A 27,628-nucleotide genomic window follows, 5' to 3' on the forward strand; every position below is an offset into this window, starting at 1 on the left:
GCAAGAGGTTGACCAGGTTGAATGAGCAGGTATGTCCTACCCTTCACAAAGGTAAACTGTGTGGGATCCTGAGTCTGCAGATTCCCATATCCCTGTTTATTAGGTGCATGATGATGCATTCCATAGCTTCACATAACAGATTTGTCATGCAGTTGGGGCAGTATTTCCCAGAGTCTGTAGTTACACCATATTTGTGGGGAGGAGTGACTCTAGCAGTGCACAATTCAGTAGGGAGAAAGCCTGAGGTGAGGCTGTGCTTGCATAGAGCACGCAGGTAAGGTACCAGGTCACTCTGTACTTCATGTAGAACACAGCCAGTGATATTCTCAGATCCCACAGAGGATGTATTCTTGGCCTTGGACAGTGGTGTCATACCTCCCAACCATACCGAATTATTTGGATTTTACCGAGTTTTGGGGTCCAAACGAAGGGGTGCCATGATTCCCAAGTGGCACCCCTTTGTTTCAGATTTTTTTCTTTTGTTTTTTTTTTATTTTTTCAATTTTCACAATGTCAGAGTTGACGTTATCACATGCTCGATGATGTCAGCTCCATCAGGGCTACCAGCCAGTTGGAATTGAGCTCAAGGAGCTCATGTTGCACACACATCATTTCTGGCTGGCCTGACTGCAAATGCAAGCATGAATGGCACTCATATAATGGATTATCAGCAGCAGCACTGTTCGGAATGGCACTCTTTTTGATTGGAGGAATCAAGACTCAAGTAAGTAAACAAACAGTTTGTGTGTGTTTTCAGTATTGTTTTGCTTGATTATAAGAAATGCTGGAAGTATGCCACTTGAGGGAGAAGAAGGAAGTGTGGTATAGCTGCAACCATAGAAGCTGTGTGCATGATGGCAGTGGTAGCTGTTGGAACACCAGAATCACCATTGATAGTTTGATTTGGAGTGGTCAAGAGCATTGTGAAAGTATTTGCAGCTCTGAAGATCAAATTTTACCTTCACGCATTTTTTTTTGGTAGTGACATTCTGCACCCTTGAATGCTTATCAAACAAACAGAAATGTTTAAATTCTCATCATTCTAGTGTGTCAAGGCTTTGGCTTGGGCAGTCTTAGCTTTATTTTTCTGCTCACAGTTTTACTACTTGGCATGTAAAATGTAGGCATAACTAGTCATAACCTGCTGTTTTAGCTGCTTTTTTATACAGTAAAAGCCTCATGTTCATCTAGGGCAAAAGTATTGGGAGTCTATGTTCACTGCTAGAACAGTTAAATATGTAATAACCACAGTTAAATTTTTTTTCTGCAGGGTGTTTCCTGCATTAACCATATTTTGGTGGTGGTAAACTTGTGCTGAATTGCAAACATTGTAGCTTGAGTCCTCACTTCAATGTAGACAGTTCTATGCTGTAGTACAAGTTCTGTGCTGTTTGCCTTTTGGATCATCACCTGTACAGAAGTCCATTCTACCTAAGTTGCTGAGTAGCCTAGAGGATCAGTCTAAAGATTATATTCCAGTGATAAAACAACAAACAAGAAATGTAATAAAATAATAGTACAACAAAGGTCTAGATTCACATTTATTATAATGTTTTACCTCAGTAGCAGTCTTCCAGGAAGTAAAAAATGCATATAAAGTAAAACACTATATCTCCATCTGTGACAATCCACCTAGAGCCAATGTTTACACTGTGTGTGTGTGTGTGTGTGTGTGTGTGTGTGTGTGTGTGTGTGTGTGTGTGTGTGTGTGTTAAATGCCCCCATTTAATACACCTGGTGGCTAGAGGTATTCAGGCTAAAAAAAAAAGCCTAAAGTCCCTAGCCACCATTATTTGTGAACTTTGTCCAGATTTTTTGTGCTAAGAGTTGAGAGCTATAGGTGAGAAGTGAGAACAGAATTTGTATTACCCCATTATTGGCTTTGTTGTTTGTCCAGTTTTTTTGTGCTAAGAGTTGAGAACTATGATGAGAAGTGAGAACTAAATTCACTAAATGACAGCCATTACATTTCAGTCTTCCTATTTTCAGGCAACTGTTGATTTGGTATAGTGGTATGTTGCTTTGACTATAGTGCATAGTGTTGAGGGTTCAAGGCTTGGCGCTGAAATGCATGGTGGTAACACATTTTATTCTAGCAACTTTCCAAAATTATGCAAGCAATGTTTAAAATGTGTCCCTGTTATTTGACCTTTTGTCCCCCCCCCCAAAAAAAAAAACAACTGAAATTGAAAATAAGTGCAAGAAGCTGTGCAAGATGCCTGTGGCTTACACTACTGTCAAACTATTTATAGTGTGGGTGTGGAAGTAGACTTTTATGATGTAAATGTTCTGAATTGGGCAGTTTTGTCATTATTGGTTCATGTTTTTTGTTTCATTGCCTATAGTACAGCCTACTGGAAAAATGTTCAAACAATAAATTTAAAATGTGCTCTGTCGAACAAGTGTGCTGTATTATACAAGGAATATATCTTAATAAAGTCAGGAAGGTGTATCAAAGAAAAGAACACATATATGTTTCTTGCTTTGTGTGCAAGGGGCCAATGATATGAAAATAGCCCAAAGGTAATCTTTATCCACCACTGGCCAGATGCATTTTCTTTGACTGTGGTGTGGGTTTCAATCCTGTTTCAATGAATGTGAGTTTCGAGGGCAGAGAAGTTTTAATGCAGAGTCTATTTTCATTGTGAGACAGTATTGCTTTGTTTAGCAGATGTCTGTTAGTGTTTGTGCATTGTTGTGCTGTAAAATGCAAAAATAAAATCCAAATAATCATTGTAGAAGTAAAGCAGTGCGCACAGATTAGTGTTTATGGTAAATGGGGTGAAATATTCAGGTAATGGGACATTGGAATGAATGTAGGGGGACTCTGGTGCCATATTTTGGTTTTCTGTTCTTCAGGTTGTGTTTGAAAATTAGTATCCCACAATTCAATTGGAGTGGGTGGGGTTACGTAATTATGCATGCAAATTAGATGTTAATCAGCATACAGATATGTACCTATTTTTCATGGGCCTTGTCCAGATTTTTGATGTTTCCAGGTTAAGAGGTATGAGAGGTGTTGTAACCTGTGCTGCAGTAATACTGGGTGCCTGGTGGTGTACTGGTATTGTGATTGGTCCCTTGGGGGGAGTGAGGGGTACTGTTTGCACTCAAGATGCCATCCAGTATATTGACATTATTTGTTGGCGCAGGCTAGAAGGTACCATTGTCTAGTAGCTCAGAATAATTTTTGCTATTAACATGGTGATTCTTTACATAACTGCATGAGGCCTTGTGGTTGTCTTTACTATGTGCACCAAGTCTGTTCTCACAGCTAACTTTGTAGTATCTGATGAGGGATCTCAGCTATTCTTTGAGGCTAATAAGGGTTTATTTCCTGTCTTGGGACCTCACCTTATTCCATATCGGTTCCCTCCTTCTGTTGTACAGTTTTTTATGGAAGGGGACCACTAGATCAGCTTCCTTTTTTTTGGAGGTGAGGGTCCTGGTTGTATTGGGTAAGGCAGTATCCATGCATTTATGTACGTGTTCATAATGCATTGTTGTTTGATTCAGCTGTCATGGAACTAGTCTCCTTTTGCGTGGCTGACATGAGATTAGCCACCTCTGCTTTTATGAGGCCATAGTTAGCTTTGGAAAGACTTTTCATGGTGGTTACCTGTGCAGTGGGGTAGGATGACTGCGGATTTCCAAAGGTGATTACTTTGTGTTCAGATATAACATGTGAGGTGTTGACTATTGGTGTAGAGCAACAGTCTCCCATGTTAGGAAGGACCAGGTCGATGTGATGCGCATGTGCATTGATACATGAGTAACTTTCCCACTTAATGGTGGGGTAGTTGAAGTCAACCAGTATGACAGTGTTAGGTTGGACACTAATATTCTCCAGGGTGTTTATGGACATGGAGTGTGAGTCTTGGGGCAAGTATGGGGACCTATCATGGGCTACAACCTGAACCACTGTCTTACCCAATGTCAGCTACGCCTGCAGGATCTGTAATGCATAATGATGGTCTACCACTCTGGGGGTGTGTGCATCCTTTATTAATATGAAAATACCACCACCTTTGGAGCTTAAGTCCAAGTTCTGCATCCAAAGTTGTGGAATTAATTATAGGCTGGTACTGCAGGGGTGCTTTCCGATGCCTTTATGCAGGTATCTGTTACAGCACAGTTGTCATTGTTTCCCATTTTAAGAAATACTTCCAGTGAGTGCGTTTCCAGTTTTAGAATTCCAGTGTGCAGCAGCATGACCCTCTGATTGCATGTCTTTGTAGCTGTCATATATTTCTGTATATTTATGTATACATATATTTATATATATATATATGTGTATGTATTTATTAACCTTTCTATATATATGTATGTATGCATATATGTGGATATGAATGTGGATGTATCTCTCTCTGTATACACACACACATATATATATATATATATATATATATATATATATATATATATATATATATATATATATATATATATCTATAGGGTCTATATTACAAGACCAAAGATGCATTCTTTTGAATGCTTCTTGGTCGCACAGAAAAGGCTGAAAACGCAAAATATTGAAGTGGCTGTTAAGCGAATTCTTTCTCTGGGAAAGAATTTGCTTGGCTGCTTCGGTGCTTTGCTGTTTTCAGCACTGTAGTGCGGTCTTGCAGTTGGTATGTTTAAGTAGGGGGGCACAGCCCCCCACTTAATGTAATGTTTGAAATTGTTTTTTATTTATTTATTTTTCTTTTGTGTGAACAGCGATTTTTTTCCCTTGGAAAAAAATCGCTATTTTGACACTTTGACATTGTAAACTTTTGCTTACATAGGGTTGATTAATCACCGTTGGCTTTTTTAAGCATGGTGATCTAATATATATATATATATATATATATATATATATATATATATATATATATATATATATATATATATTTTTTTTTTTATGTCCAAATATATGCATCTCCATACATATATACATGTATATATGGAATACCTGACTGATTCTACAGACTCCTTCCCTGCTGTTGGATGACTGTACTAACTGATATGTTTAGGATGTCATCATTATTTTGTAGGTGTCAGATGGTGTAATGGTACATAATACTGATCATAGTTTACAAGGCCCTGGGTCCAGGACTTGGCAGGCCTTATTATTTTGTTGCAAGGCAGAACAGTTCAACTGTGGAGGAAGGGATAAGGGCAATAATTACAAGAGGCCCCTAGTTTGGGCCCCTCCACCACCATTTACACAGCCTTTGGTCAGATTTGTTGCAGTGAGAGGTTCAGAGTGTAGATCCCATGTCCAAATACACTGCACACACACACACACACACACACACACACACACACACGCACACACACACACACACACACACACACATAGATATATATACATATAAATATATATAAATATATATATATATATATATATATATATATATATATGTATATATATAAATATATATATAAATCTATATAAATGTATATACATACAAATATATTTTCCCTACTGTTGAATGACTGTGCTGCATGATATGTTTGAAAAACATCAGCCACATCCACAGCTCAGATAGCTTAGTGGTAAATTGCTGTGGCTATGGTGTGCAAGGTCTTGGGTTCAAGTCTTGCAAGGGCTAATTATTTTGTTGCTGGGCAGAACAAGGGCTGTTGGATACAGAGTGATAAAGGCACTTTTAAGCAGTTGTAAGCAGGTTTTCATAGCGGTAAGTAGTGCTAACTTCTAGTTAAATATGCTTACAGACAGCCTTAAAAGTGCTTAATCTGTGTGGGCATTGCTTAGCGCCACACAAACAGGCTTACTCTCACTTACTACTGCTTAAAAGAGCTTACTCCCACTTACCCCTGTGCTAATTTCTTTAAAAGAAAAGAAAAAAAGTGGTGATAGGAAAATGGTGAAAAAGGGGGCATGCAGAGGGAAAGACAATAGGGAACATAGATAGGGATGTGTAGGAAAGGTCCGTAGCTGTCCAGTTTTTCTACAGCAGCAGCTGTGCATATATACAAAATTGGGAGGTATATTTGGAAACTAATACCCCTGAGAGAGGGGTGAGGACAACAATAATTTGTTGGGAAGCCATTTAAACCAGATTACATGTGCCCAGTGGGCACAAGTGCAAAATGGACAGCTATGTATGGGGTGAACATTTTTTTTTGGGAAAAGATTGCCCCTTTTACTTTTTTTAAGGAGAGAGTGGGATGTTGGGCAGGGATTGCAGGTATATTTGGGGAGGTAGGTTGGGTAGGAAGACAGACAAGATAGACAAGTCAGCATACAGGTGAGGTATATGACACGTGGGGGGTAAACACCTTGGACAGGGAGAGGGGTTTTGAAATCGAAGCCCATGGGCCCCAAAATGGAAACAGTAGGACTGAGGTCCCCACCCATGGGCAGTCACCACTGCACCTTCATGGTTCAGAATGTGGTTGTGCTAGGGGCTATGCAGAAGGGGCACTCTGACCCTCTAATTGCACCAAATGGCCCTCAAGCTGGTGTAGCAGATCTCCAAACCCCTTTTGGAGCTCGCTATGCACCAATCCCCGGACCTGGCTTCAGGTGACGGTATCCTGTCCATGCCCGCTCCCGAGGGGAAGCCCCATCCCCTGAGGTGGTTTACCCAAAGGAGGTGCAAGACCAGCAGAAGAGGAGGTCCTGGGGTGGGTCCCAGATATTCTGGGGCCCGGTGCCATGGCCAGATGAGGTGGGACAGGTGGATCCACTGGGGCTGGACTTCCCAAACGTGCTATGGTGTTGCCATTTTAGAACATATGTGGGTTAGTAATAGTCAACACAATTCAGGATTAGTTATAACAGCATGCATAGATATTCCCATTAACCCAAAACAACAGATTTGGAACAGTTGCATAGCAAACAGAACAAGTGCATATATGGAACCACAGTGGCCATTACAATGGCATGCAGGTTACATTGATAGCAACAGGCCACCAATGATAGTATTTCAACATGGAACATTAATAGAAACACATTTCAATATTTGTTGAACAATAGGAGATATGTCTCAGCAGTAGGTTTGGTGTAAAACATAGCTATTGATTTGTGTGTTTAGATTATTGTTGCAGATATGGTGGGGGGAGAGATGTCAATTAACAACTTGTATATCCTTGCAGTACTCACAACTTTAATGATCATTGCTCTAATCATTACTCTATAGGTATTATTGCAATACCCTATGGCCTTGGTTTGGCCAGTGGTATGTTGTACACAGTGTATAATTCAACCGCCTTATAGCTACTTTCTACTTCTCTTACCTGGAAGACCTATGGGGTGAATGTTTGTTAGCACTACCTGACTGTTTCTACACATATTCCCAAATTCCTAGTTAAAATTATTCATACAGCTTACTACCACTCCCGGGATTCGAACCAAGACTGTGTCTGCTAAAAATACAACAATCTGTGTTTCATCAGAGTGAGCTATTAAGAAACTGCTGTATTTTACTTCAGTGCCTTCTGTCTAAGTCGCTCATGACTGTACAGTCTGACCTTGTAATTATAACATTCTTATACAGATATTCCTAGACATATTTTTTATGTAGCACAGTGTGGGAAACAGTGGTTAACACAGCATTACTATTCAGATATCAGATCTTGCTGAATACAACATGTCAGGGCATACAATACCAGAGTAAACACAACCAGTCCAGGATTCAGAACTTTAATGCCAGGCAGTTACACTTTTATTTAAATATGACCTATATGGTACTATTACTGTCATATTGTCTGGTTTTGCAGTAGAAAACCATACACCTTTTTTATACTCCCAGGTGACATTTTATTCCTTTATATTTATTTGATATGACTACTACAAATAGGATTGTTACTCACCAGCCTCATAATGCAGCCTTTGCAACCTACTGGCATGGGCTTCCTGGTTCACAGCCCGCTCAGCTAGAACTGTAATGAAAATAGAGAAACATTTATGCATACCTATCTATCACATACACAGGCTGGACTTTGGTGAACAGTTATTGCTATGAAAACTTACACACTGCTGCGACATCTTCCTTCTCTCTTGCTTCTTGGACCCACTGTTCTAAGGCTCCCTCTTCCTTCATTTCAAGTCGGCAGAGTGGTGCAGGACCTGCTCACCAGTCTGAAGGATATCAGTGGCACTGATGAGATCATGGGAGAGACTTTCCCAGGCTTCCTCTTTACATTATGAGCCCTGGTACTGGTTCTGCAGCAGTCTCACATCATATGTTTTTAACAGGAGTCGTACCATGACCTTGGACTTCTGTATGCCCCAGCGCTGCACCCAAAAGTATATGCCCTCTCCAACATCTGCCATACTGCCTACAGTGGAGAGCTACAACCAGTTATGAGCTGTATTCCCACCTGTGGGGTTTAAATAGGGCCAATTTCCTGTCCTTTGCTGTGATTGGATGGTTCTGAAAGTGCTGAGCTAAGCTAAGATATAGGCAAACTTGCTTAGCTAAAGTTGGCAGTGGTTAAAGGGGCAGGTTCAGCATTGCTTACCAATGCAAATCCACTTAGTTGACCTTCTCATTGCTTAGTATTCATATGTACATAATACTTACACCTGGTCAGCATAGCTGTGCAATGCTTAGCATTGCTTATGTTTTATTTTATTAGACTACCACCTGTATGGGTTTGATTCATCATTCATTACATAACATAGATGTATTTACCTTCCCTGACATCCCCCAATGTGCTGTAATTACACTTATTCTTGTGTGACTATACTGTATGGGGCACTTGTGTTTATATGGGGGTTTCACTACTTTATTACACTGACAAGTCACATCTGGGCCAAATACAATACTTTGGTTGAGAAATATAAGTTTCTTCCTATATAAATATACAGATAAATTAAAATTGTAATGTTTACACATACAAAATTGAAACAGCTTTGGTGAGGTTGAACCTCTATACACACACACACACACACATATATATATATATATATATATATATATATATATATATATATATATATATAGAGAGAGAGAGAGAGAGAGATTCATATATATATATATATATATATATATATATATATATATATATACATATATATATATATATATATATATAATATATATACATATATATATATATATATATATATATATATATATATACATACATATATATATATATATATATATATATATATATTGGATGTCAATTGATTTTTAACTTATCCTGCCATTTCAGCTGGGCTATGTGTAGGTAAGCAATGGACACACCCGTGCACCTATGCTTAAACTTTATTGAATATTTGAAAAAAAAAATATTTGTTGTGTATTTTACTTTGTACTCTTCAGAATATCCATGCTAATTCTAGCAACTTTCTGGCATTGTAGGGACAATTGTCCCTTATGGCTTTGTCCAGATCCATTTCTCTGATGGGTTGGGAGATGTGGGCTATGTGCTTCATACCCTGATGAAAATTCATGCTTATGCTAAACCTGTTATTTTATCAACTTTCTGGCTTTGTAGGGACAATTGCCCCTTATGGCTTTGTCCATATTTCTTAACCTGATGGGTTAGAGGTGTTACGAGCATTCTCGTTCGATTTAAATTGCATTACGGCAATTCTAGTGTGCAAGGGGCATGTATATTGTGAGAGCACACCTCTTAGATACACCCCCTTCACTCATACACAGAACTGTGTTCATTTTCCAGCACGGCAGCAGGCCTTCATGAATATGCATGGCATGCTGCCATGCTGCATGGGAACAGTCCCTTCCATACAGGAATAAGCTATTCCTGCATGGAAGTTTACTGAATCCTGGGGCTTATTTTTCCTCAGATCCACCTGCATGTGTAAATAAGGTAGATGAGCTTAGGTGCAGGGTACCAGTAACATATTCTAAGGACTCTAAAGGTGTAGTTAACATTATTAAAAACATTGTGGTGTCATGACCACAAGTACAGATTTGAAAGCCATAATAGGTGAATGTCCCAACATAGTTTACAAGAAAAATAAATCTTTAGGTCAGCTGCTATGTTACCCCAAGTGTCTTATGGGATATGATAGCAGGAAACAATTACACAATTCTTATAAAAATAAAAAATAATACTAAACCTTCTTATAACTGCAGTTTTTGCAGTTATATAGATCAAGCAGGTGATTTTTTTCACCCAGACCAGAACAAGGTCTATAAATTTTCAGTGGAGGCAACTTGTAACAGCAGTCATGTGGTTTACCTAGCAGTGTGTAAAACCTACAGTAAATTTTATGTAGGCAAAATGGACAGAAGACTGAAAGAAAGGGTAAGAGAACATCTGAATGATATAAGAAATACACTGATTAGGAATGCATTAGCTAAACATGTAATAGACACTTCCCCAGAGCATGTATTTAGATTTCATGTTATATATTTGGTGCAGGAAAGTCTCAGGGGAGGTGATATTAGAAATGAAATAGAGTGTTTAGAAAGCAAATGGATTATTAGACTAAGAGAAGATACAGGGTCAGGACTTAATGATAATGTACCATTGAAACCAATGTTGAAAGCATGTTCTCTTTAATTAAATAAGAAGGGAGTTTTAATAAACTCCCTTTAACCCCCCCCCCACCTTTTATACAAATTCACCTTTTTTATACAGGTTTACTATTAGTACTGCATATACTTAAAATGTTATCTCTTTAAGAGTTTTACTAGGGTGCCATGTAATTTTTTTGTTCACTTTGTTATTTAATGGGCATTGAATTAGATAGATTTTGTGCATCTGACGAAGCAGTTGTAATACTGCAAAAGTGCTTTCCTGTGCCTGTTACCTGAATAAACTGTTGCTGGTTTTATGATAGCCTGGTGTTGCTTCATCTTACTACTGCTTGTTGGATTTAATATTCTGTAAATGATTCATGTGAAAATATTAAGTAATTTTGGAAGTACACAACTTTACAAACAAGGAGAAAAATATAAAAAAAAAAGTCAAGTGATATGAAAGGATTTATCTTGGATTTCATTAACACTCGTACAGGTGTCCTGCTACACCAGCGTGAACAGCAGTAGCACTAATCGAATATGCACGCTGCTCATTGTGCCTACATGTTTGTAAGCACCTTTTCATGGACAACAATAGTGTTCACGGCCATGGAAAGTGCTTTCAAGCACAGAATGCAAACAAACAGCTCACATATAGACAATGTAAAGATACAAGTATGAACTGTAGCCCAGCCATATTAAGGGCAAGTACATGGACAAATTACAGAACTAGGTTAAGTAGAAAGGTGGAATTGGTACACTAAAATGTGTTATAATGAATTTTTAATATTGAAGAAAGGATATGTTTAAAGTGTACTAATATCCAGCAGACAAATGTGATGAAAGTATATAAGAAGCATTTTTGACATGAATCCGGCAATACAAATGTAATGATAGTTAATGTCAATGACAATTCCGCAGTTATGCACATAAATAAAAAAGGACATGCTAATAAAAGATGTGATGGGCACATAAGGCTGCAATGTAATAAAGGAGAGTGAAAATGTAATGTTCAAGAATTAAATGCTGACTTGATATAACAGTTGGCAAGGACAGAAGAAACTTTAGGGATGAATGCATAAAGTGTAGTTATTGCATATGAGATGTATATACAGGGAATTTGTATATGCAGTCTGATACCACTGCTGTATTCTCCACCTTGGCATGTATACACAAGAACATAAAGAACTTACAGCTGTAATGTCAGGAAAATCAGAAAGGGACAACTTTTTTTGCAAAGAAATGACAATGACACCAATAGGAAAGGGGTTCATCATCTACTAGCATGTAATAGACAAGCAAGTGATATATACTTATGTAAATGCTAAATATTAATCTAATAACAAGCAATATACATAAGTAACAAATGACAAGACAGAGAGGAAGACATGTCAGGAGTCCATTTTTGACATTGCTGATTTGCAAACTTGTCAGTCATACCAATACTGGACATGCTCACAAGTAATTACAGGGAACAGTAACATAATATCTTTAAAAAAAAAAGTTCTAAGCTTGTTTCCTGCCTTTCCTGTAACTAGTCTAGTCCAGATACAGATTTGCTGTATCCAGGACTGTTTGTAAGCTTGAGTTGTGCCAGAAAGTCTGCTCTTCAATTTTTCCCTTAGATCTGTTAGTTCTCTCCTCTCCTGCACATTTACTAGTTTACTAGTCTAGCACTTTACCAGACTTCTTGTAGCAATTATTGTAGCATACAAAAGTGCTACCAGCACTAAACATTCTAGAAGGAAACAGCTCCAGTACTTTTTTATCAATGTCCATCCCTCCAGGCATGTCTAAAGGTCAGTTCCCTGTGCTTTCTCTTATTAATCTGGTGAACGTGGGCATCCTGAGGCAATGTAGCAACTGCCTCATCTACACTGACAACCCTCTCCTCTTACCTCCCAACACTCAGACTTGTGAGAAATGCACTTATATATCCAAATTGGAAGCCACGCACTCTCCAGCCAAGACCAGAATAGCAGCTGGTCAAGAGGAGAAGGTCAACACTTGCACCACACTACATGGAACACATAGCCCTCCAGAACACACACCAGCACTGCCTTCACATACAAACACAAACCACATACCTACCATTGCAGAGGCTCTCAATAAAAATCTACCCAAATAGCAGAGGCCTCCAAGGCAGAAATGCACTCGACCACCACAACACAACACTAATCATGAGACACATAACTCTCTTAAACAGTGTGCCACTCAATCAAAGCCCCTAAGGCAAAACAGCATGCCCAACACCCAACACACTAGTCATAGAGGCACACTGATGTCACAGTCAGTAGGTTAAATGAGGAGAAAGTAACAGTCATCTGCCTGTCAGGTGCCACAATCCACCACATAATGCATGCACTCAGTTCCCTCAACAACAGATGCAAATATGATTCTGTCATTGTACATGTGGGTGTGAATGACCTAAGATGTACCTCTCTGGACTACATAAAATGAGACATGGAGGAACACTTGGATTATGTAGTCCAGGCGTGTATGACCCCAGGCCTGAGCAGACCACAGTACAAACAGAAAATGGTTGATTTTAACAATTGGCTAAGTTTCTGGTGTCATTCCAAGGGGATCCAGTATCTGTCTGCCTGGGATGACATGATTGACAGACCTTGATGCTTTGCCAGAGATGGCCTGCATCTGTCACCCTTGGGCTTCCGGATACTGGCCAAGGCTCTTGCCATCCCTATAGAACCATTTTTAGATGGTGTTCCAAAGACCAAATTACCACCGTAACAGCTACAAAAAAATGCAATCTGAGGGTCATGCTGCTCAGTGCTAGAAGTCTAAATTTCAAAATGCACTTGCTTGAAGTACTCATTAAAATGGAGAACATTGATATTTGTACTATAACAGAGACCTGGCTCAAAGCAGCAGAAAGCACTCCTGCACTACCAGGCTATAACTCATTCCACACCTTTCAGCCCCAGAACTTGGACTAAAGCTCCAAAGGCGGTACTGTTTCCATATTCATAAAGGATGAGCACACCTCCAGACTGGCAGCCCAACAAAACGCATCAGAGATACTTTAGGTGCATCTAACATTGGATAAGACAGTGATTCAGGTCATAGCCTGCTACAGGTCCCCAACCATGTCCCAAGACTCACACTTCATGTTCCTAAGCACTCTGGAGAATATTAGGGTCCAACCTAACACTCTCATACTGGGCAGCTTCAACTGCCCTCCATTAACTGGGAAAACTACTCATGTACCAATACACTTGCCCAACATTTCTTGGAATTCATTAATTCCAATGCTCTGGACCAGCTTGTTCTTACCCCCACTAGAGGTAGCAACATCCTTGACCTGGTCATTACTAACATGGGCAACCATTACTCTACACCAATAGTCAACACCTCCCTGGTTAGATCTGACCACAAACTAATCACCTTGGAAATCCACATCCCTCCCACACCTCACTGCAAAGGTAACCACCATGAAAAACTTCTCCAAAGCTAACTTTGGGCTCCTAAAAACAGAGGTGGCTAACTTCACGGCACCCTTGCAAATGAAGAATAGCTGCATGACTGCCGAATCATACACCAATGCACTGTACAAACATGTACACAAATGCATGGATCTCGCCATACCCAATAGAACCAAGACGCTCTCCCCCCAAAAAAGGAAGCCAATCTGGTGGTCCCCTGCCATAAACAAACTCTACAACAGAAGGAAGACACTGATGCAGAATAAGGTGAAGTCCCAAGACTGGAAAAATTCCTTTATCAGCCTCAACAAAATGTTGAGATTCCTCATCAAATCCTCTAAAGCTAGCTATGAAAACAGAATTGCAGCAGATAGTAAAGATAACCACAAGGCCTTCTATAGTTATGTAAAGAACCTTCATGGCAATACCCAGATTTGCTCTGAACTACTGCACAATGGTACCTCCAATATACTGGCCAACAGATTCATTGATAACTTTACCTCTCTCTACCCCCCAAAGGACCAATCACAATGCCAGTAGATTGTCAGGTACCCAGTATTACTGCTACACAGATTAAAACAGCACAGTCCAAGGCCAAGAATACAGCTTCTATGGGACCAGACAATATCCCTGGCTGTGTTCTGCATGAAATACAGAGTGAACTGGTACCACACTTGTGTTAAATCACAGCCTCACAACAGGCTTTGTCCATACCAAATGGTGCGCTGCTACAGTCATCCCTCTCCACAAAGGAGGAGCAATTACAGACCCAGAAACTGACAAGTCTGACATGCAAAGCTATGGAATGTATCATCATGGACCTAATAAACAAGGGCATAGGGAATCCCTAAACTCTGGATCCCACACAGTTTGGTTTTGTGAAGGGTAGAGCATGCTTACTCAACCTGGTTGACTTCTTTGAGTCAGTCACCAGAGCTGTGGATGAAGGCAAGGTGGTTCATACAGCCTACCTTGATCTGGCCAAGGTCTTTGATATTCCCCATGCAGGAATCATAGAAAAACTCACTAAGCTAGGCATCAACCCCTATATCACTAGGTGGTTGCAAACTGGCTCACTGATAGAACCCGCAGTGTGAAAGTAACTGACTCCAAGTCAGACTGCCGACCAGTCACGAGTGGAGTCCCACAGGGTTCAGTCCTGGGTCCTCTCCTGTTTGGTATCTACTTCTCTGAAGTCCAGGCCAACACGAAGGGACTCTGGCTCACAAAGTTCATGGACAATTGCAAGTTGGGAGCTATTATTAACTCCTCAAGTGGTGTTGACATCCTGCAGAAAGGCCTCACTGAGACCAATGACTGGTGTCAGAATGGCCTTAAGCTCAATGACAAAAATGTGTCATCATCTCCTTGTGGAAAAACTTGGTTCTTATGAATTACCACATTGATTGTAGTTTACTGAACACAGTAGGTATTATAAGAGATCTGGGAACACAGGTTGACAGCAACCTCTCTTTTGACCACCACATTGCCACTGTGGTCAGAAAGTCCTTGTATGTGGCACATCTCATTACTAAGGGTTTTGATTGTAGTTCACTGCAGAAGGCATTATAAGATTTCTGGGAACACAGGTTGGCAGCAACCTCTCTTTTGACCACCACATTGCCACTGTGGTCAGAAAGTCCTTTTATGTGGCACATTTCATTACTAAGGGTTTTGCATCCAGGAAGAAAGAGGTCATTGTCTCCCTCTACTCTTCCCTCATTAGGCCAATCATCGAGTACAATGTCCCATTTGGCATGTACCTCATTAAACACCTGCAACAACTGGGAAGACCGCAAAAGTTCCTCACAAACATGATCCTAAGCCTTAAACAGTTGTCCTACATGGACAGACCCAAAAAAATCCAACTATTCTCTGTATCATATCACCTACTTAGAGGTGATCTCTGCTTGACTTGCAAAGCCATGGCTGATCCAGCTCTGTTAGAAATGCTACATCTAAAGAAATCTCAATCTGTCTGCACCACAGGCTCCAGAGACCTCAGCCTCATTACCATAATCAACAGAACATGCTGGAGCGACAGGTTTATAACCCCAAGACTGCCCATGCTATGGAATAGACTTCCCATACATGTCAAACAGAGCACCTCACTGACCCTTTTCAAGAGAAATCTTGATGAGTGGATGGGAAATAGGAAATTCACCCCAGGATCACTCCAGTGGCTCTACTCGACAGAGGCATTGGGAACTAATGTCGGGTGGCACAATGTCAGGGTAATTCTATGGGCTGCCTTGTTAAGGCTATAGAGCCATTAGCCTAGTGCTCACCTATGAACCTATTAACCTATAATAGTAACTCAAGAGCAGCAACACAATAGAAAGTGTTGTAGCAGAGAACCAGTCACAGTTTCTGATGGTTTGGCAGTATGCAATACAAATGTTTATAGAAAGTACATCATCTACAATGAAGCTGTATAGTGTGACAAAAACAATTGCTGTATTAAAGACGTACAGAAGAAGACGTAATACAGAGCATAATTGTTTTGTGAATAGGTAATGCATATGACAAATGAATGACATAAGAAATATTTCCATCATGTCAGTTTTGAATACATGCCAAAACATATCACAGAGATGCATAGCAATCATGGTTGCCACATAAATACACGTATTGATCATGTTATGAAGAACACCCTTGAATGGCTGACAGCACTTACCCACTATATAAGGTGTATAGATGACTTACATGGTAGGAAAAATATTGTAAAAAGGTGGCTCTTTGAGGGTATCTTAAATATTTTTTTTGTGTGAGCTACTGTTGTCTGACAGACAGATGCTACTAGATTCATAACCCTGCCTATTATACAAGTCTGTCTATAGACCTCTGTACTGACTGCATGTGCCACATTAGATAGCAGCGGAGGTTGTCACAAGTGACTGAACTGAACATGTGCACTAAGACAGGAGGTATCAGAGCTATCAGATTTATTCACAGTGCTGGAAAGGAGCTACACATGTTACTCCACAGATAATTAACTGTATTCCAGTTATGTCCTGTGATAATGATTCTAAAGTCAGCTAACACAGTGGATGACTTTCTTTACCATTTGTTCATTACTCTGGTCTGTATATATAAAGCATATACTTTCCACACTGTAGAACAAGGATCCCCCTCACCAATAGCCCAGTAGGGCACACTTTCAGAGTGGGATAGAAGGGACATGGTAAACTACAGAACTGCCATTGCAGACTGCCAAATCAACCATCTTCTGCCATGCCAGTGAGGTGCAGCTCAGGACAGGAATCATAATGCATCATTGTGTCTGATGCAGTATAGCTGGCCACAGAAATTAGTGTACTGAAGTCTGTGGCTCAAGGTTCCCCAGTGATGGGGTACAATCAGTCATTAACAGACAGGTTGTGGCAGAAAGCAGAGTATTGTGATTTCATCTGAGATAAGAGAGGATGACAGTGGTTGTTCAGATCAGCACCAAACTGGATGAGTGGTAAGGGATAGTGTTTCATAAACATAGCATGTGTTTGGAAGAGGAGACTAGGGGTTCTGATTACAGATAATGTTTGTGGGGACTGGGATTTAGACTGTTGCAAGCATATAGGAGGGTTGACCAGGCCTAATTCTCTGCAAGTGTATATGTGTGTGTGTGTGTGTGGGGGGGGATACAGTCAGGTATTAACAGACAGATTAGAATCTGTTTTTCCTGATAGAGTATGTTAGTTCTGGTCTATATGTGTGCATGTGTCTGTGTGTTTGCGTGCATGTATGAGTAGAACAATATTGGTATGGATAGATCAGGATCTCATATTCCTGACAGAGTGTGTGTGTATGTGTGTGTGTGTGTGTGTGTGTGTGTGTGTGTGTGTGTGTGTGTGCTTATTTGTGCGCATAGTTTTGGTTCAGTGTGTTTCTGAGGAAGCTGAGGTATCTAATCACTCAAAGATTGAAAGAATATTCCAGAGAATGTGCACAGAAGATACTAACTGTTGACAAGCAAAGTAGGGAGGGCAGGCAGGGAACATTGATTACTGATAATAGGGGTGCAGATGACAGAGATTATAATGTCCAGCAGAATGTGGAGGAAGGAGGTGTTAGGATGGCTCTACTGACCTGTAGGCTGAAAGGTTGCATCAGTTAGTGTAAGACTGTAGTATGGAGTGCGTGACAGTTGATTCATATTAGAGCAAGGAAGGCACTGAGGACAGTTGATCCTTTTTGCCACTGCAGCAAAAAGGAGTGGTCTGAGTCACACTACATTAGAGAAAGTAACATCAGTTTCAAGTGGCTTGGTTAAATATCTGTACACATTTCTTAACCATGCTGATGGATTCTAAAATATACTGCTTTACTTAATACTTCAGACAGATTTTATCTAGTTATATGCACAGTCCACCATATAACATACAGATTGAGTGTGTCAAGGGATTGCAGACACAGTGATATTGCCGTGGGTAAAATAGTACTGGGGGGCTAGGTAGGGTTACCATCTGTCCCACTTTGTGTGGTTTACCTGGGGAAGGGTGCAGGCTTGAACAGCTTGACCCATCACTGGGTGGTTGGCCCCGTAGTGGGCAGAGTGGGGTGCCACAAACTATGGTCCAGGAAATGACAGATCCCCATCAGCCACTGGTATCTAGCTGAATGGTGACAGGGGGCTTTCATATTTCGGTTGCAGATCCCTTCAGACATTGGTTTTCGTTGAACATTTACAGGGGTTGTATTTTATGGCCCGGTTGATTTTCCTTACTTCCAAGTTCTGCCTTTTTTACACGTCTGAATATTCTTGATTGACATTGATTTTGTCTGACTGACACTGTCTTCTGACATGGCACTGATTAGGTACACAATTCAATCTGATTGGCATAAAAATACATGTCTGTAGCCATTTCATTCAAGCATGTGGTGCGATTTATTAATTATTGTGCATGCGTATTTTCATCCTAAGGCAACTGTGGTGTATGCACCATAAAAACTAAAACAGAAAATGAAGAATGTATTAGAATAAATATGAAGGGAGCTGCAATTCTTATGGTACAGAAAAGCATTATGCCTATCCCAGCTTCCTAATTGCCAATGCACTATCTAGTTAAGTGCCTTGGTCAGACTCATACAGTAAGACAATGGAGTCTGAGAGGATCAAACCCTGTACTAAAGAAAGCAGTTTGTTAATAAAGCAATAACCGATAACGTGGTGAGGTATATTATAGCAATAACCCATGCCTGGGTGTGGGTAATGCTGGATTTACACACAGTTGGCATGGTTTGGTCACGAGGGCGAAGCCCGAGTGGCCAAACAAAGCCAACCATGGGTAAATCCAGCATTACCCACAGCCAGAAGTGAGTTATTGCTATTATACCATGACATTATTTAAGAAAAAAAATACTTTTCTTAAATAATGGCATTGTATAATGCCTCTTTGCTGCCCTTCCGCAGCTGTCTGGTATTCTGTGGCAGTTCTGATGTACTGCGCATGCCTATGCTTACACAGTACATCAGAGCTGTGGGCAAAAGCAACGGAGAAAGCAAAATCTCTGTTGCTTTTTACAGCTGTCTCGCTATTTTAAACGGGTTTAACATAGCGAGACAGCTTTAAAAAAAGCAACGGAGATGCTCCGTTGCTTTTTTTAAAACTGTCTCGCTATGTTAAACCTGTTTAACCTAGCGAGACAGTTTTGAAAAAAGCAACGGCGATCTTGCTTTCTCCATTGCTTTTTAAAGTGTCTCGCTATGTTAAATAGGTTTAACATAGCGAGACAGCTTTAAAAAAAGCAACGGAGAATCTCCGTTGCTCTTTTTTAAAACTGTCTCGCTATGTTAAACCCATTTAACATAGCGAGACAGTTTGAAAAAAGCAACAGAGAAAGCAAGATCTCCATTGCTTTTTAAAGTGTCTCGCTATGTTAACTGGGTTTAACATAGCGAGACAGTGTGCAGCAATGGAGATCTTGTGTTCTCTGTTGCTGCACACAAAAAAAGAAAAAAAAAGAGTTATAGTAATGGAAAAAGTCCGGGCGACCGGACCTTTTTCTAATATTATAACTCTGATTTACAATGTGCACGCTGACCAATCAGCATGCACGTTTTGGAATATTAATGGGGGGTAATGGTATAATGAAGATTTACCCACAGTTGGTGTGGTTTAATCACAAGGGCAAACCAAGTGATTAAATAAAGCCATCCGTGGGTAAATTTCAATATACCGCAACCACGGAGTCGGTTATTGCTATTATACAATGAAATCATTTAAGAAAAAAAATACTTACTTTTCTTATATAATGTCTTTGTATAATGGTGCACTACTGTTCTTCCACTAGTTGTGGTATACCACTTCCCTGTTTTGATATACTGAGCATGCGTATGGGACTTGCATCCCATGCATACCCAGTACAGCAATGCTTACAAACGGAAGCAACAGAGAAAAGAAAGTCTCTGTTGCTCTATTTTTTTCTTTTTTTTATTTGCTTAAAAAAATATTTTGAGAACTTTATACCAACGGAAAAAAGTCGGGGTGACTCGACCTTTTTTCCGTTGGTATATTGTGGGATTTACAACGGGCATGCTGGCCAATCAGCAAGCATGTTTTGGAATATTAATGGGGGTCATTGTATAATAGCTCATAATCCACTATATGACCTGCCAGGCAGAATAGTGTGAAAAGACACACACACCTCAAACCCTATTATCTGTTCCTATAAGTCTAGTACACAACTACTACATCATGGTGACGTTAATACATGGAAACACATACATTGTGCTGTCATTACCATTCCACTTGTACAACTTGTTACTTGTGTAAAAATGTAAACATTTAGCACCGAATTGCTGGCTTTAATGTTGCACATCGTGATGTCATAAACACCAAAAAAGGTTGCTGTGAAACTAGTTTGGGCATTCATAGTGATATTGCCAAAGGACAAAGACATCATGTCAAATATGAAATAACAAAGCATTTATTATTTGCTTTATTTCTGTTTACTGGGTTGTCCCTCTGGGGGAAAATAAATTTAACCTGAGACCCGGGGGGGGGGGGGGTCTTAGGGTTAGATTATAGTCCTAGTCTGCAGTCATGTGGGGCTAGGTACATGATATACTCTACCTACCACAGCCTTGTGCACTTGGGAGGAATGGAGCCATGTGCAAATGGGAAAGGGTAAATACAACTGCATAATCCATGGAGTCCAAGTACACAGTTGGTGTACAAGTAAGGATTCCACAAACATGACTCATGGACTACACTGTGGAACAGGTACAGGGAGTTTTGTGGGTCCAATAGCAGATAAAAACACAAAGTACTTCTTTTGGACACCCAGAGGCCAAATAACAGTAACATAGCTTTGCAACTACTACACTATTACTGGTGGTGACCACATTTCTAAAAGTAGCTTTCTGCTGACAACACACTTAAAAGTAGTTGTCTGAAAGGGCTGCAATAGCACATTCTGATGTGAAGTACAATGCACACATATACTTCCCCAACCATACCCAACCCACCCATGCACAGTGACAGGGCTGAGCTGACACCAGTGAAAGTGCTGAGTCATCTGGTCAACACGTTAGCACATTTGCTAATGTTCATTCATTACCAATAAGCTACCAATGTGTATTCACTACTGTTGTTGATGATTGTGGAGGACAGTGTAACACAGTACTCCCTGGTGGACAGAAGTTACAGCATAATGGTGTTTACTTCCACACCCCCTATGTTGTCACCATGATATCCACTTGACAACAGGACACATGTTATAGTGTTGATGTTTGGGCCTGTAGGTTACTGACTGAATGCATATATATCAGGCATCTTAGATATATGCATATAAAGATATAACAATTACACTTGCATTTTGTATACCTGGGAGGTCTACTTGTAACACCCTGAGTCTGTCACCCACATCTGCTCCAAAATCAACGATTATGGTAAAACCCTCTGCTGAACTATCTGGTTCTCTGACAGTGGACAGGAACTCCTCAGTTTCAGTTAGTTTTGGTTCAGTAGCAGACCACCTCTTGTAGCCACCTGTTCACTGGCAATTGCTGCAGCCCTAAAGTGGACAGAGGTTATCATGTCACCAGCCTGGTGTCATATCTAGGAGTAGGTTCTGGCATGCCCTCTGGCAGCATTAATGTCATTGACTACCTGCTGCCATATGTTGTCTGACAGATTGGTCTCTTCTGCATCTCCTTAACAGAAAAGCTCCATGGCAATGTAAGGCCTGGATAATGACTGCATTTTTTGCATCACTATATGGTGGGTTATGGGGTACAGATTTCTTCTTTGGCCATAGCCCTGCATAAGATAACAAAAGAAAGCAAAAATACATAATTACATATATAATACACAGACAGGATGGCTGTGAGCTCCATTTTGTGTGATTGCATGCATCCAGCATGAACATAATTTAAACATGTTAACTGTTCACTATGACTATGCCCAAGTTAGGACACCCCTCCAAAAAAGAATACATTTAAAAATCAAATATCAGCAACAATATACAGATTACACAGGTTAAACTGTGCAATACATTGCAGCATTAACAATATGAATTATAAATGTAAGAATTAGAAATGTAACACCAAATTGTTATAATAGCCTATCTACTGCTATGGAGGTTAGTCAGACAGAAATCCACAAACAGAACACATTTTTTTCTTTTCTTGCTAACACAGGTAACACAAGAGAAAATGCCAGAACTTCCTACGTAGTTACAGAGCAATCATCTGCAATAACTGTGCAAACATCAAATTACATACTAACTAAAAAAATAGTCATATAGCATTCAGTAGCATAATTTTAAAAATGCAGACATGGCAATGCTAAAAGAAAGGGGTAAAAGAAAAACATGTAAGATAATAAAACTGCAATTCACCTTTTAATGTTAAACTAAAAGCATTATTTAAGAAACAGCCATGTACCTTGACAATACAGCACTGTAGAAAACAGATAACTTTCCAAAAGTTTTGTGTTTTTAGCAGTATTACGCTCAAAACAGTCTCTTCACTATGGTACAAATGCATTAGCTGCACAATTACATTTACATAATGAAGCTTCAGCCCTGTGACCACTGTGAGCTTGCAAATGAGGTGCTAAATCATTAGCCTTCCTCAATACCACAGTCTGCACTACATTCCAGAATACGACAATCTGCACTAAGTGCAGGGAATGTAAACATTCAGCCGTCTTAACATCTCATTGCCATCTCAGTACTATAATGTATGTTTCACAATATCAAGACTATAGCTGATGCTTTGGGAATGGAAAAGAGCATGGGGAACAGCAGAAATGATTTCATTATTCACACAGCACCATCGATTCATAATTACATACCCAACCCTAGTAATGCAAAGACAACCATTGAGAAGTGTTCCCTGTTAATGGCTTGTAGGTGTCTATGATTGATCTGAATGCAGGAACAATCAACTTTTACAGCCTCCCCTCTTTGATGTACACCTACTGAGGTTGTGTCAGGGAGGAGAGACTTACCAAAAAGTATGAAAGTACATTGAGTGATTTAGGACAGCAAGAGTTTTAAAATTCAAATGCTGAGTAAGATAACATATGGCAAAAGAACCTAGACTTGATATTATGAAAGCATAGATAATGAAACAAGGCATCATAGAGAAAGAAAGGGATACACCTGCAGTGTTTGCAGTGTTTGTAATATTATGCGAGTACATGGCTACTCTGTTTGCAATATCCCAATCATCCAGATATTCACTGTCAAATGTCAAAGGGCAACTGTCATAACTTGTTTCTGTTGGACTTTCAATGTGACAATGCAATGTCACAATATCATTATATCTAAGCTCTTTTCACTTTGCCAATATATGTCTTTGTCTGTTTCATCTCTGGGAAATACTGTTAAATGATTGCTTTCAATACCCTTATTTGAGGGCTTAAATCTATGCAGGTCCCTGATGCAAGATAACAAGTTAAGTTAAACATGTCTAATGCACATCTAAATATTTGATGTACATTAATTTTTAACATTTTTTTTCCTTGTATAATCTGCATGCTATTTGGCATTGCGCACCATTTACTGGCAGCATTCAATAGTATTGAACTGCATTCCGCTGCCCAAGAGAAAGACTGACACATTTTATATGGGCTGCCATCAGTAGAGCAATAAAGACTGGCATTGCTGAGCTTTACTTAGCAGTGTGAACAGTAATGAGTGAAGAAATTAAAACTGTCACACTGTTACTTTTATGGCATAATGTGGAAATGTATTGAGCTTAGAGAAACAGTACAGGTGATGCAGGGTTCAAAACCTATTCCCAGATCATTTTACTGACTGAGTTCATATTAAATCTTAACTGCCATTTTTTTGTTTGAATGTGTTGATGTGGGAAATTCAGGTAAGGTTAGTAATGACTAAAAGTGACAGAGAGATAAGCCATTTGAAATTATGTAAATATGAATTGTGTGTGTCATGTGAACAGTGAAAGCATTTCCTCTGCTCCCTGCACCCTTCTCCATCACCATGGCATTAACTAAATTCCTGATATTGTGAGACATATATGATAGTCCTGATGTGGTAATGAGATCTTAGATGGCTAAATGTATCACTCTAATGCAGTACTAGCTGTGTTCACTGCTACATATACATTGGGATTCATTTCATGTGTCTTCAAGTTGTTATTCCCTAAAGCTGTTTGAATGCTTCTTATAAATACTTCCCTCTGCATTTGTGGGCCACTTGGCAACATCAAATTCATTTTTATGGCTTAAGGAAGAAAGTGAAAAATTTAATTTGGGTTGACTTGGGGAGCACAAACCAGCCTGGCTGCATTGTGTGGCCATCAGCACTCCGAACATTACTCAAGGAAGAAAAGACAGCTGACAGGTAACATTCTCTCTGGCACAAAGTGAACATGTAGTGAGCTTAGAGGGAAAGGACATCTGTTTCATGGTTCAAATCCACTTAAATGATACTTTTACAGAGGGTTTACTGAATAGATAATAAATCCCATTTTGTAATACCATTGTGATGTTATTTAAAAATCAGCTGTTGTTACTATCAGTAACAACATGTGATCATTAGTCTGCCCACTTTCACATTATTAGTCATTAACTACAAGTCTGATAATATGTTCCACAAACTACGTCTGATGTTGCAAAGAGATGTGAGAAAGAAAAATGTCTCACTTGAATGAACTTCATGCTCTTGTCATTGCTACATATACCCATGCATTGCATTTAATTTACTTTCTGTATTTTTCTATAGCATATATTTATTTTCTGAAGTGTTTTCCATTTGCTGTCCATTCAACAGTTCACAAACAGGGTTAATTCCCTAAAGAAAAAAGTGAAAAATTTAGTTTAGGCTACCTTTGTTAGTGCAAATATGCCTGGCATCATTGCACAGCCTTTTGCAATATGGATAGTACTTATTTCATAAAATGCACTTAACAGATATCAAATTCTGTGGTACAAGGAGTAACTGAAATGAATTGACAGAGATAAGGCATGTGAGACATTGCCCGAATCCCGCGTAGGGATCACATTGCAATTATTCACAATGTTTAATTTTTTCCTTCTTTTTAATGTTCATTTGTTCTCCATTTGACAGCTCCAAGCAGGGTTTACTGCCTGAGGAAAAAAGTGATAAATTTAGTTTAGGCCTTGAGTAAATATGTCTGGCATCATTGTACAGCCTTTCTCAATATGGATAGTACTTACTTCATGAAATGCACCTGACAGATGTCAAATTCTGTGGTACAAGGTTTAACTGAAGTGAATTGAGAGAAATAAGGCACATGAAACATTGTTTGAATCCTGTGTGGAAATCACATTGCAATTATTCATAATATGTCATTTTTAATTTTTTTCTTCTTTTAAAGGTCCATTTGCTTTCCACTTGGCACAACTTCACCACAGTTTACTAGCTAATGAAAAAAGTGAAAAATGTACTTTAGGCTGCCTTAGGTAATGCAAACACACCTGGCAATGATGCACTTTCCTCAGCCTCCTGATCAGTACGGAGTGAAGAAATTCCGGCTGTTATAGAACTATCTCTTTAGCATAATGTGTAAGGACAGTGACTTTAGATAAAGAACACAGCTAATTGACAGTTCAAATCCACGTGACTTTAGCTAAAGAACACAGCTAATTGACGGTTCAAATCCAGTTACCAGATACTTTATACAAAGGGTGTAAGAAGCATATTTCTCACAACATTTTGATTAGGACTGTAACACTAAAGAAAATTAGTCATGTTAAACTTGTTTCTTGCAAGTCATTTATCAGTAATCCTTACATTATGAAACCTTTCTATTTAGCATATATCATGTTTCACATATAACCTCAAGCTAATATGTGTCCATTTCCCTTGACATGACAATGATTATATTTAATATAAAATTCTCTTTCATATGTATGATGGGCACAATTCTTTTTAATCATCATGACTCATCACATATCCTAACTACGTGTTTAGGAAAGTCATGTCGTGTGAAGTATGCATGCAACATAAACCAACCTGTATGAGTCAACAAATTCATCTGCAGCCCTCTAAAATATATTTACAAACATAAATAATAGCTTTTACATAGGCATGCATTCCAAGAAATAATTAAAACCACACACACATATAGTTTTTTTATCTGGTTTATCTCCATTCATTCAGAAATTTCTATAGGTCTAATTTCCATGCCTGAAAGGTAGTTCTTTTGTGACAATGTCAGTTAATAACATAAGTTTCAATTTTTGCATCCATTATACCATGTGTTCTACTTCCAGCTGTTACAATAATATTTTAAAATTGTATAAGCTTTGACTTGATAATATGTCATAACTCTTCATCTTTCTCCTTCCAAACTATAAGCATTAAAAGCTGTGCCATTCCGTTGTTGAACACTGGAATCTGTGTTAACAGGATGAGCATCACACATGGCAAAGCTCTATGCCATGTTTCACACCTTTACTGCTATATGATGTAAGTAGTGCCGATATGTCTGCCAAGGAGTGCATCTTCTTTCAGTTGTGCAAATGTAGTGTCAAGGCTGTGTGTTTTTGTGCAATACCACTAACATACAAGATCTGCATTGGGTGCAAATTCAGACATGTTTTGTTAGCTTAACTTTTGTAGACATGACTGGTGAGGAAGAGAATGGTACTAAATTTACAGGACAAAGGTGGGGACTCCTCAAGAAACACTACAGCCATATGCTGCGGTGCTTCATGCAGAGCTGTAGGCTGCTGTGAGGGATTATACTGGGTCTCACTATGAGGTTGAGGCTTGTAATAACTTATCCAATACTGTCTCCAGTGCAAACGGCATTTCAGGCAATGGTGAACAATGCCATCATCACTATAGTGACATGAAGAAGGGTTAGCAGGACCTCCTAAGCCAATTTACAACTGCAGTGAAGATAGCTGCAAACCTTGAAACACACCAGGAAAGATTAACTCACCTCAGAGAGGCATGGGGTACATATGAGTCAAGTCAAAGTTCAAGCCATAATTTTATTTTCATTCCCTCAAGCACTAACATCTTGAGCAGGCATATCTCAACCTTCATCTGAAGCATGCATATCCTCCCCAATAACTCTTGCTGCTTGTAATGGGCATTGAGAATACAAGCTTTACTTATTGTGAGTATAATAACCAGAAGCAGCAATAACTTTTTAATGCTGGACAGGTATTTACAAAATATTAATAGCAATATGTCAGGAATAATTAAATTACGGTAATTGCAATTATTAAATTAGAATGCATAATTCCTATCCATCATAGGGAAATAAGGGCTACTGTTTCT

The sequence above is a fragment of the Protopterus annectens genome, chromosome 9.part0, assembly GCF_019279795.1.
Source record: "Protopterus annectens isolate FY-2018-M chromosome 9.part0, PAN1.0, whole genome shotgun sequence".
NCBI lineage: Eukaryota > Metazoa > Chordata > Ceratodontiformes > Protopteridae > Protopterus > Protopterus annectens.